The sequence below is a fragment of the Ailuropoda melanoleuca genome, chromosome 7, assembly GCF_002007445.2.
Source record: "Ailuropoda melanoleuca isolate Jingjing chromosome 7, ASM200744v2, whole genome shotgun sequence".
In the NCBI taxonomy this organism is placed as follows: Eukaryota; Metazoa; Chordata; class Mammalia; order Carnivora; family Ursidae; genus Ailuropoda; species Ailuropoda melanoleuca.
In genome coordinates this window covers 17,650,592-17,663,122 of record NC_048224.1, presented here as the reverse complement: position 1 = coordinate 17,663,122, position 12,531 = coordinate 17,650,592, and the positions used below count along the sequence as shown (strand labels likewise).

The following is a 12,531-nucleotide window of genomic DNA, read 5'->3' as shown; positions in this document are numbered from 1 at the left end:
AATTATGATCTTAAAATGCACACTTACATCCTTTTTCTAGCTGACTATAAGATTTGTAAATCTCTTTCAGAAGAAAAATGTCTCTTCCAGTGCATATTCCATTAATAATACTAATACTACTAATAGACCATGCAATGCCTTCAACCCTCAAAAAAGAGGCCCAGTGGAAGATTTTCATTTTCTGTTTTTTGATGGGACAAAATCAAAACCAGGTTTTCTTTATATCTTTAAAGTCCCTTTACAATGAATCCTTGTGTAGACTACACTAAAAGGATTTCAGAGTCCCATCAGAGAAGTTAACTGGTCCAAACCTGTTCCTGCTAGCAAAACTGTGCTCCTAACGCAGTATACCCAACTTCCCAAGTTACCTGGAAACGTTTTTATTGTAGGTAAATTCAAAGTATAATTTTACCTTTCTTTATAGCTCCATTTACCCTCCGGTGATCCATATGAAGTTCAGGCAGTTCCACGTAGTTCTTTCAAAGTTTATGTGGTTTTCCCTGGAAGGAGTTAGATGTGTCAATAACTGTTGCCTGTTGAATTTTTTTATTGTAAATTCTAAAGTGGTGTCTTTATAGAAGTCCTCTACAACTGCTGCCCGCCTGTGAAAGGTGAATGCCCAAACTTGCTTGATATGGCTAATAAAGCTGTTGAAGATATTTTCAGAGCCAGTCACTCTATTCCCTGGGGATTTTGAACCAACTGAGAAACAGACATAAAATTCACATACCAAATATAAGCTATTTTCCCCCCTGGAAAATCTGTATTGAAGGAAATGGCTTGGATTTCTGATCGAAATGGCCTTTTTATGTATTTCTCCCCCCCACACACACACCTCCCCATCATTCAGTTACTGAGCAGAGAAACTCTCCTCCCAACCTTTGGGCTCCCACCTGTCCCTTCAAAATCAGAAAGCAAAACACAGTCATTAGTGTCCTGGGTAAGTTGAGAAAGAGGTAGTGTGGGTCACTCAACACATTAACCCGCCCCAAAGAAGAATAAGGACCAGTGGATCCCATATTCTTTTCTTCTCTCTGGACAGATGAAAAATTAAGCAAGGGTTAGCTAAAAAGAGATACCATACAATATCTCCAAAAATTAACACTTGCAGTTTTGCGTACCACCCACAAATTAGGAGGAAGGAAATGATAGTGGCCCCTAAAGAGAGACCATCAGTGAATTTGTCTTTGTTGGCTTTTCTTTTTAATCTTTTACTGCCTCTTCTCCCCCAATACCATCTCCCTTATAGTATGAAATATCTCCAGGACATGGACATTTTTCTCTTCTCATTCTGTGTGCTCTCACGCTTTACCTGCTAAACCTACTAATTGTAAGTTGTCGTTTAGGACCTGATTCAAGCGTTGGTTTCTCTATTGTGCCTTTCTTGATTCCATCAGATAGACATGACTCTCTTATCTCCTATGTCCTCAAGGTACCTTATATTTACCTTACCATACTTATTAAACTGTGCTGCAATTATTTTTTAATGTGTTTGTCTTCCTAAATAGATTGTGAAAATATCTGGTATATAATGTGCTTATGAAAGAATGAATGATAGTGAGAAACTGTAAGTCCAGGGTGCTAATATTAGTTTTGCCACTAACCATGTTACATCCATTATTTTCATTTAATGAATATTTAAAGAATTCATTATATGCTATATGCCATAGGTAAAGTAATCAAACCAACACAGTTATTGGGCACCTATTTTATGTGTGCTGTTGTGCTTCATGTTAGGTAAATAGTAGTTAAGAAGGAAAGCACAGATCTTATCTACTTGATCTTACATACTAGCAATCAAGAATGCTGAGAAAAAAAAAATATTTCTGTTAGGAAATAAGTACAATAATTGTTGTGAACACTAAATTGAAGATGAAAGAACATTGCACATTAACACATGTTAGATTACAAAGGTAGGAGGAACTATGGCTTATCTGGATTCAGCATGGCAGAATTATAGATATTCTGGGAGGGGGTAAATCCAATAGCTGACATTTAATGGGTGCTCACTATGTACCAGGAAGTGATCTAAGTACCTGCAGAAAACCCATGTATGTAATGCTCACCATTATCTCCTCTCACAGGTGAGAACACCAGTGTAAGATGAAACTGGAGGTAAAAAGAGGGAACAAGTTACACAGAACCTTGTATCCTAAGTTAATATGCTTGAATTTTAGTTTGTGGTAGTGGAAACCACTGTTGGACTTTAAGTATTATTAGATTTATGTCTTAGCAAAATTTGTGACTACCATGAGGAAAATGCATCAGGTAGGGGAGAGCAACACCTCAGTAACTCAGGTGAGGTGATGTTAATCATAGTAGCAGTCATTATTATTAAGTAGGGACTGTTGGTTTGAAAGTAGTAAATGACAAAAGAGACAGAAAGGGAGAAATGCCAGATTGGATGATTCACTGGATACATGGTTTGAAGTGTGAGGGTTGTGATATCTAATGTGATAACTAATACTTAATACCTAATGCGATAGCTGTGGGGATAAATTTTACCATTCAGCAGAGAATATGGAGGATTGGGAGGTTTGAGGGGGCATGGTATATATTTTAGTTTATATGTTGAACCTGAGGTATCAGTGTATCACAAGAGGGAATATCCAATTTGTATTTATTTGTCTATACAGATCTGGAGAGGCAGCATGAGGGATGCTAGGGAAGGAGTGCTGTGAGAGCATGTAGAGGAAACCCCTAATCTGTCATGGCCAGTGGTCAAAGAAGTCTTTCCAGAGAATATGATCCTACCTGCAAAGTCACTGTTCCTGTAGTTTGTCTCTGTTCCTTTCTAGTCTTTGTTGCTTTTGGTCTCTCTTTCCCACTCAAAGGGTCCCTGTTAGTATTTCTTGCAGAGCTGGTTTAGTGTTCACAAACTCCTTTAGTTTTTGCTTGTCTTGGAAGTTCTTTATCTCTCCTTCTATTCTGAATGAGAGCCTTGCTAGATAAAATATTCTTGGCTGCCACTGTCTTCTGGCCTGCCAAGTTCTATGGACAGGTCAGCTGCTAACCTTATGTGTCTACCCTTGTAGGTTAAGGACCTTTTGTCCCTAGTTGCTTTCAGAATTCTCTCTTTATCTTTGTATTTTGCAACTTTCACCATGATATGTCTTGGTGCTGACCTGTTTTTGTTGATTTTGAGGGGCATTCTTTCTGCCTCTTGGACTTGAAGGCCTGTTTCCTTCCCCAGATTAGGGTAGTTCTCAACTATAATTTGTTCAAATATACCCTCTTCCCCTTTTTCCTGCTCTTCTTCTGGAACTCCTATGATACGGGTATTATTGTGCTTTGTGGAATTGCTGGGATTCCTTAAGTCTGTATTCATGATCTAATAGTTTTCTTTCCCTCTTCTTTTCAGTTTCATTATTTTCCATAGTTTTATTTTCTATATCACTTAATTCGATCCTCTGCTTCTTTCATCTCACTGTGATTACATCCAGTGAGTTTTGCATCTCAGTTATAGTATTTTTTATTTTGGCCTGGTTAATTTTTAGGTCTTTTATCTCTGCAGCCAGGGTTTCTCTGCTGTCTTCTATTCCACTTTAAAGCCCAGCTAGTAGTCTTATGACTATTGTTCTAAATTCTTGTTCAGATATATTGCCTGTATCTGTTCCGAGCAAATCCCTGCCTGTGATTTCTTCTTGATCTTTCTTTTGAGGCAATTCCTCTGTTTCATCATTATGTCTAGGTTTCTTTTTGTGTATTATGAAAGCTTGTTATGTTTGCTTCTCCTGAGAGTATTACTATATTAAGAAGTGGTCATATACTGTCCAGGGCCTGGTGCTTCAGGAAGTGTCTCTGGGGTGTGCTGTGTGCACTCTTCTGTTGTGTTTTGGTTGCTCTTTCCCACAGGTCAGTCACCTACACAGTCCCTCCTTGCTTTCTTGCAGTGAGGAGTGTTTAGACCTTTAACTAGGTGTACTTTGATTTGTAAAATAAGACTGATTTAAAAAAAATAGTGGTGGTGGGGCCTGATCTGAGAAAAGGAAAAAGAACAAAAAAGCAAACAGACAAACAAAAAATATAACCCTGATTCCAAAGAATAAGAGAGAAAGAAGGAAAAAAAAAAAAGGAGCCCGATCCAAAAAATGAGAAAATAAAACAAGGAAACAAACCAACAAATGAACAAAAACTATAAACCTGATGCCAAAGGGGGAAAAAAAGAGAAGAAGAAATAAAATAAATACAATATAAAAAATGAGTTAAAAGAAAAAAAAGGAAAGCCTGGTCCTATTTCCACCAGAACTGAAGTTGGCACTTTGGAGCACTCTGTGATCAACAGACCTGGTACATGAAGCGGGGGGCGGTGTCTGTGTTGGTCTTCTGAGGGCTAGGCCCCCTGGGCTGGCTCACAATGAGAAGTTTTTGCAAAGATGCCCTGGCTGGGCAGGATTTGGTGTAAGTGACTCCAGCCTCCACTGGAGGTGCTGTGTTTCTCTCCAAAGTCCAACCGTGCTGGTGGGGTGGAGGTGGGAGTAGGGAAGAAGATGGTGTCCCTCTGCCCTCTTGACACTGGGGAGGGGAATTCTCAGTGCATCGTTCAGGAGGCCCTACAGAAAAGCAAACAATCTCCTTTCCTGTGTCCCAGGCTTTCATCGGATCTCTACCCTCAACCTATCTGTGCCTGGCTGTCAGCATGCCAGGAGCCACAGTTCTCCTGTGTTAGATCTCTGGTGCAGGACTGGGATTCAAAACTCCAAATCTTAAAGGGCCCGGCAGGGCATGGACCCACTTCCCTCCTCTGGAGGAGAGCCTTGTAGCATGCCTGGCACCATTCTGTCCCAGAAAAGCAGTTGCTTAGTGCATGATGACTGGAGTCTATTGTGATGCACAGTGAAAAGCTGAGACCAGGTTATCTGCCCTCTGTCGGCGCCTCTGTCCCCTGCTGCAGAATGGCCACTCAGTGACTTCCAGTGGACCCTTTGTCCTTGGAGAAAGAGAATACCCTCTTCCAAAGGTACAGGAAGGGGACCGATTTCTCCCAGTGCAACCCAGGGGATCCCCTCACCGTGGTGTATTGTGCGAATCCTGTGCTCCACTCTCTCCCTCTATCCCTGACTTTGCTTCACAAAAATGGCTGTCTCCCCTTCCTGGCACCATGGCCTTTTTCTCTCCCAATTCACAGCTTTGAACCTCTCATCTGTCATGTTCTCCCTCTCCAGTTGTGCAGATTGTTTTCTTAATCCTCAGATTGATTTCCTGTTTGCTCAAAATGATTTGATGTTGATATACTAATGTTCAAGGGACAAGGCAAATTTAGGGTCCCCCTACTACTCTGCCATCTTAGTTCCACTTCTCCCAAGAAAACGTGATCTTAAGTGGTATGCAGAACATCTCTCAGCAGCACTTTTTCAAATTAAATTGAAACACTTGAACCTTAACCTTTTTGCAAGTTTTATGATACTACAATAAGCATGCTTTAAAAATGTAATAAGAATTGACATTTGTTGGTCAGTGAAAATTACTTTGAAATGCTACAATACCCTAGATGCTTCTAAAATATACAAGAAAAAAATCAATACATGCTTAACATAGTTTAACATTAAATGTATTCCAATATTCTCAAGACTAAAATCTAATTTCTGGCAGATATGGGAACTACTAATCAAAATGTTTGCCTAATAGGAATTATAATAGCTAATATTTATTGAGTATTCACTACCTGCTAGACAGTAATAATGGTTTCTTACTTGAATTAACTCATGTAAGTCTCATATCAACCTCATTTTAGAGGTAGGAAAGTTGAGGCATATAAAGGTTAAGAGTTAAGTGAAAGAAACCCTCTCAGAAGCATGACAGGTTGGCTGTAGAATCTGAGTGCTATTGATGATCTGTCTTGTGGCATGCCCCTGTCCAGTCCCTCTAAATGAATAGCTGACAGTATTCTTAGCTATGTTGAGCACTGTCAAAACTATATTAATAGTGAAATTTGAAGGCATTAATTTTTAAACTTTAGATTATTAGGCCAAAAACAAAATGGAAGTTTTTTTAGTGCTTTACTCAGCACCTCTAAAGTAACTGAACAATCCTAACGGTTTCATATTCTGTTGTAGTTAGAGTCTGGGGATGACATAAAAAGCTGATTTTTGGAATTTAGTCATAGCTAGATAACATATACCAGTAGAGTTGAAAATAATTAAAATCTCAAACTAATTTTTCTGCATAAGTCCAAATGCTTTATTAGCAAATAATATTATTACATAATCACAAAGATGTTTAAAAAGAAAGAGACTCAGAATATGATAAACACCACGCTCCCAATAAACCTATTCCTACATAAATAATGTTAGATCAAACACAGCTTCCCTTCTCTGTCTTGTTTTACACTTTCCCTTCCCTGTCTTGTTCCAGATATCTGCAAGACTGTAAAGTTAACTTGCTGTGGAATTATATGATCCAAGATCACTTCTCCGCTGTTCTCTGGTAGTCTTCTCCATGTACAGAATATCAACACAATATGCCCTTTTCTTCTCAGTGAATTTTCCATGATGACCATTTCTCACACATAGGCACATCCATCCTTCCAACCATCTTTCTTACTTTTAATTTTATGAGGTTACCTCATGAGCAATTCTTACTTCCTACTTCCTTTGTTTCCCATTCTTCGTTTTGAGAATTCAAAAATTTAATGCGCATCATAGTTTATGAACACAAAAGCAATGCTGCAAGTAGATACAATTGTATCAAGGAGAACCAATGCCTTATGTTTCAAAGTGAAATAGGACAGCAACCAGAGCCACCCTCCTGAGTGCTCAGCAGTTCCCTTTAGACTCTCCATCAACATCTCTATCTACTCCCTCATCCTCTTTTAATTAAAACTGTGCCTCTATAAGCAGTAGCACTCAAGAGAAATAAACCACTATTTTTTTATTCAATTTTATAGGTTTTTCTGTTTTGTTTCATTGCTAGTTGCAAGAGAGTTATTTTTCTGCAGCAAATGTGCTGAGTTTCAGCTTCATTATGGGCCAAATAAACTTTTATGTGTTGGCCATGGGACACACCCTACCACCATTTATAACACTGTTTTTATGGGAGAAAATGCTGTGAGTTCCACACAGTTTTCAAATGAACTGCTGGAGCATCACCTGTTTGTCAATTGGGAACTGCCTTTAGGGTTCTGATTCTGTCCCTGCTGATCCTGGATCTGTAATGAAAGTTCTGTGTGTTTGGCTGAGAACTCTCAACCTCAGTTCATAGAATGCAGTTTCTCTCTCCTGCCTCAACACATCATGCCTAAGCCTCCGACCCAAACAGGAGTCTACAGACACTTTGTGCATGACTTTCACACAAACAATATGGAATTGGATAGGAGCGCCTGGGTGGCACAGCGGTTAAGCGTCTGCCTTCAGCTCAGGGCGTGATCCCGGCGTTATGGGATAGAGCCCCACGTCAGGCTCCTCTGCTATGAGCCTGCTTCTTCCTCTCCCACTCCCCCTGCTTGTGTTCCCTCTCTCGCTGGCTGTCTCTATCTCTGTCTAATAAATAAATAAAAAATCTTTAAAAAAAAAAACAATATGGAATTGGATAAAGAAGCTTGATTTCTAGTCTTTTAGTAAATAAATATTTTGCATGAATAATCCCAACTTCACCTTCTTAAATAGCCAAGCTCCCTAGGAACTTGTTTGGCACAGTCTCTTATTCTTCATATATAAGTGTGTGTGTGTGTATAATATATGTAATTTATAATATGTTATATATATAATGTATATATAAATATAAATGATAAATTATAAATATGTAACATATAATATATAATTAATATATTATACATTATATAATATATATAATTAATTCCAGAGCATAATCAGATTCTTCTAAATTATTGGACAAGACTTCTTAGAAAGAGTCACAAATAGGTTTTACATCAGTTATTCAATTTATTAGTCCATACACAAATGTGTTAATAGAATAAGCCATACTAAATTGATCCACTTGCATTAACACAGGCATTTAAAATGTTTTTCTGGCATAGGGAACACACTTTAGGCATGAGTGGGAACAAGAGGAACCACAAGAAGGCTGTTTAGCAGTAATCCATGTGGGAGATGTTGAAAGCTTGGATAAGGGTGGATGTGGGAAAAATGATGAGAAGTGATTGGATCATAGATGGTTTCTGAAGGCAAAGCTGCCAAGATATGGAGTATGGAGTGTCAAAGAAGAGAGGAGCCAAAAATAATTTAGAACTTTTTGCTTAACCAAGTAGAAAAATCAGATTGCTGAAAGTTTTCATGGAGAGAAAGTAAGGTGAGACTGGGTACCAATTTGGATTTGTTGAGTGTTTAGAGATTCCTACAAACCTTCCAGGTACAGACATTGAATCAGAAATTGAATATATGAATGTTAAAAAAATCAGCATTAAGAGGACAAAGGCTATCTCTGGCAATGGAGAATGTACATTCTTCTAGAACATTTCTAAGACCCGAGAATAGTGGTAGGTTGCTAGGCAGGGAACCCTGGCAGGGAACCTTAGCAATAGAAGAGAGGGATTCCACACTTAGAGAAATTAAATGACCTGGCCCAAAGTCACACAGAATGACAGAGTGAAGATTGAAGCTTAGATCTGATGAGGTTGGCAGCCTGTTCTTATCCAGTACAGTGAAATGCCTCATTAGATGTAGCTTATTTTTTTCTTTTTTTTTTTTTAACATTTCTACAAAGAAGAGTTCTGCTCTCTTTTTCAAAACATTTTATAATCACTTTGAACACTTATGCACCCCTGATCCATCATCCTTCTTTTTCTCTGTGATATCATGGATTCACCAAACATTTGTGCTATTTTCAGGTTTCCCTTTTGCCCTGTATTCACTTTGTCTTCTAGATTCCCTGTCCAACATAAACACACAAAAGAAATGCTTTGATTTTGTACCCAGTGCTAATGGACTGGATTGAACTACCCCAACAATTCATATGCTGAAGTCCTAACCCCCCAGCGTGATGTATTTAGAGAGGGGGCCTTTGGGAGATAATTAGGTTTAGAACAAGCCATGAGGCTGGGGTCCTGGTGATGGGATTAGTGCCCTTATAAGAAGAGCCACCAAAGGGGTTGCTCTCCCTCTTTCTCTCTGTCATGTTAGGACCCAATGGAAAAGACAGCCATCCACAAGCCAGGAAGACAGCTCTTGCCAAAACCTAATCACAATGGTACCCTGGTCTCAGACTTCTGGCCTCCAGAACTGTGAGAAAATAAATTTCTGTTGTGAAACGCAGCCAGTTTGAGGCACTTTGTAATGGAAACCCGAACTCCCAGGAAATTACCTTCTTTAAACACTCATCTAAGTGCTGTGTTATATCCTGGATTTCGTTTCTCATTTGTATAAAGCACTTAGCAGTTTGCAAAGAATTTTCCACATCTTTCTCTTGCTTACTTGATCATGACACAACCCTATGCAGGGGATGCGGATCATGGATGTCTTAAAACCACAACACAAATGTCCCCTGGCCTCAATCTTGGTAGGTGGTGGTAAGTAGAAGAGGAGGATGGGAATGAAACTCAACTCTTCTGATTTCATGCCTTGTGCTCTTTCCATGACAAGAGGCCTCGTGACCACCTACTTGCCACGTAGTGATTTGGGAGAGAAGTAGCTAACAGCACAGCCTGTGAAGCGAAACCCTGAGCTTCAATCCTGCCTTTACTACTTTCTACATTTGAGACGTTAGGCAAGTTGCTACAGTTTCTGTGTCTTAATTTCCTTCTCTTGAAAATGGGATAATAATAGTATGTGAATTTTGAGGATTAAATAAGCCAATTGAGGTAAAATGCCTCTAACAGTGCTTAGTTCATAGAAAGCACCCTGTAAGCATTAGCAATTTAAATACCAATTTATCATTTTTCTCATGATACATCTCTAAGAGCTGTGTAGTGCCTTCCCAAGTCCTTAGTAACAAAAAGGAAGAAATCACTGTTTAACTTTCTCATCTGTTGTTTTGTTCCACATTGTACATACGATATTTATCATCATCTATTTTATTGTAACTCCAAAGATTAATTTTCCATAATTCCTCTTATGTCCAGGCTGAGAGATATTAGTAATCAATTATGTCTCCTCTAATCATCCTCATTATGGACTGCTGGGCAAAAAGCGGCTAATCTCTCTCTCTTTCAACCTTTGCCCTCTTTCTTTCTCCAGATACATTTTTTCTATAGCTTACCATTTAATCATCATAAGATAAATCCTTCTCTCATTAAAAAACAAATTTATTTCCTCTAGAGATCATTATTTACTGTTAGTAAGTTTCTACTAATGAAGCCAATCCTTTCACTGGTTTGCTTTTACCTGCCTGTTTTACTCTATGGGGTATTTTCATAAAAATTGATTTTGTTTGCTCCTATTCTCATTCTCTATTTGAACTGAACAACATGTTTTGTTAGTGTTATCTGTAGCATGTTAAAGTTAGAATACTTCTAATTTTGAAACCAGTGCTTTTATACTATAGTTGCCCTGATCGTTTTCCAAGTATGCCATGTTAGAAACTCTTGATAGAAGATGGAACAAGGCAGAGCACTGTTTCTAACTTTAATAAGTATGGCTCAATGGAATTACTTGTTTGCAGTAACTTGACATTGGAATATAAAAAGGTATGATTCAAAATGGGCTGTTAATAACTTTAATAGAGCACATAGTATGCACATCCTTTGTGACTGTAAATATCAGTGTGAGTGTAATGGGTAAGAACACCATCTCCAGAGTGAGCCTGCATGAGTTTGTGGGTGGCCTTACCATGCCCTAGCTTCCACTTCTCTGGGCCTCCTTTTCCTCATCTGACAGTCCTAAGACCATCAGGAAAATTAAGTGAGTCAGATATGTGTTACCAGTCAGGAGATATCCGAGTCCCTGAGAGGCAACCTCAAAGCTCTGTGGCTTTGCACAACAAAGATTGACTTCGCATTTACATGAAGTCACCTATGGGTTGGGGTAGGCCTCCAGGGCAACTAACCTTCCTGCAGCCGCTCAGCATCCAGACTGCTTGAACCCTGTAGCTCAGCCATCTGGACAGAAAGCGTCTGCTTTGCTGCAGCAAGGGAAGAGCTGCAGTAGAAACAGGAGGCCTGGCGTGGGCTTCTCCCTGCCGCATCCCAGGAGTGACATGTGCCACTTCATACGTCTCTGGCTAACTGAAGGAAGCCCCATAATGAGGAGAAAAAAGGAATATTTGTTGACCATCACTGGTTCCGCCCCAGGATAGAAAACACTTAGAGTGATGCTGGCCAGAGAGTAAGAAGCCAGTCCATGTTAGCTATTGTTGTGATCCACTGAAGAGCAGAATGTGGTGCGAAGGAGTCAGTAGCTAGGCTGAGGCCAAGGGCTGTTACTAAGTTCTGAAGAAAGGGAACCGGGAAATGAATTTGCATGTTTAGTAGAAAATTCTGTAGTTCCATCTTGGGGTTCTCATCCCTGCCTGCTTTAAATTCAAGTTGCCTCTCCCAATTTTGCTACTTAAAAATCTTGTGTCATTGAAACAGCCTTTGTACCTTTTCATAATTTAGTTATCTCATTTGTAAGGTGGAGGTAATTACAGCTCCTTGTTCAGAGGATGCATTATAAATGGCTAATTGTTCTAATGTTATAGATCACACTTAGTCAGAAGTCCTTTTGGCTGTTATTGCTCTAGGATCTGTGACTTCGTATATGCTCTTGATCATTTTTGTTCTCAGTCTCAACATCTGTATCTTGACGGTATGGGTGATATTATCTCTAAGAATGCCTACACTTCTTATGTACTAGTTAGTATCTGTAAGTTTGAGAGTCTTTAGGCAGGAGTGTCTGTTTCTAACCTAGGTGGGATTAAGTTCACAGGATTCTCAGTCACATGCCTTTTTCTTTACTCAGTCATTCCCCAATTCCCAGGATTAAAGCTGACTTGAGATATTTTACTACCTTTAGCCCCAGCTTATGAAACTGCACATTAAGTTATCCTGGTTTTTATTTCATCCTTATTCATATTAACTATGCTTATTTGCATCTACCTACTTCCAAAGGTACACCCCCCCATATCTCCCATTGCTTCATCATTCAAATGAAGCCCATTCCCTACTCCATTGGATGGATTCTGCTTTCCTCTTGTAAAACCTTTCACCAGCATAGAAGCTGAAACTCAATCCAGCAGGCCAGAGCCTTTTCTTCACTGATAGCCATCATTGTCAAAAATAGTTGCCTGTATATCTAGATATCTGAAGATTATTCCCTTTGAATTCTTTAGAGATATGTTCAGCTCATTAGTTGAGAGATTCTGTTACTTCCCTAACCAACTGGTGACCTGGTCTACAGCAAAAATTACATGTCTCCTGGAGTTTGCCATGCAACTCTAACAGTTAATGGAGGGTGCAGTCCAGGGCTGTGGTCCAGGGCTAATCTGCCCTGGTCACCTCTCTCTGATAAGGCACCCATGCTGTGCTGACCTGACAAAGTCACCTGCATGATATCTGTCAGAGAATCATTGGCAGGGAGGTGCCTTAATAAACGTGTGGCTCCACTTTATGCCCTCCAGTGGGTTGTTTTGATGCCCAGGAAACAGTAGAAGACACTTGAG

General features: G+C 39.4%; 1 pseudogene; it reads right to left on the bottom strand.

The window, feature by feature from the left end:
• LOC100470355 overlaps window positions 1-10,990 on the bottom strand; it is an 83,797-nt pseudogene extending 72,807 nt beyond the window's left edge.
• Between the last annotated feature and the right edge of the window lie 1,541 nt (window positions 10,991-12,531).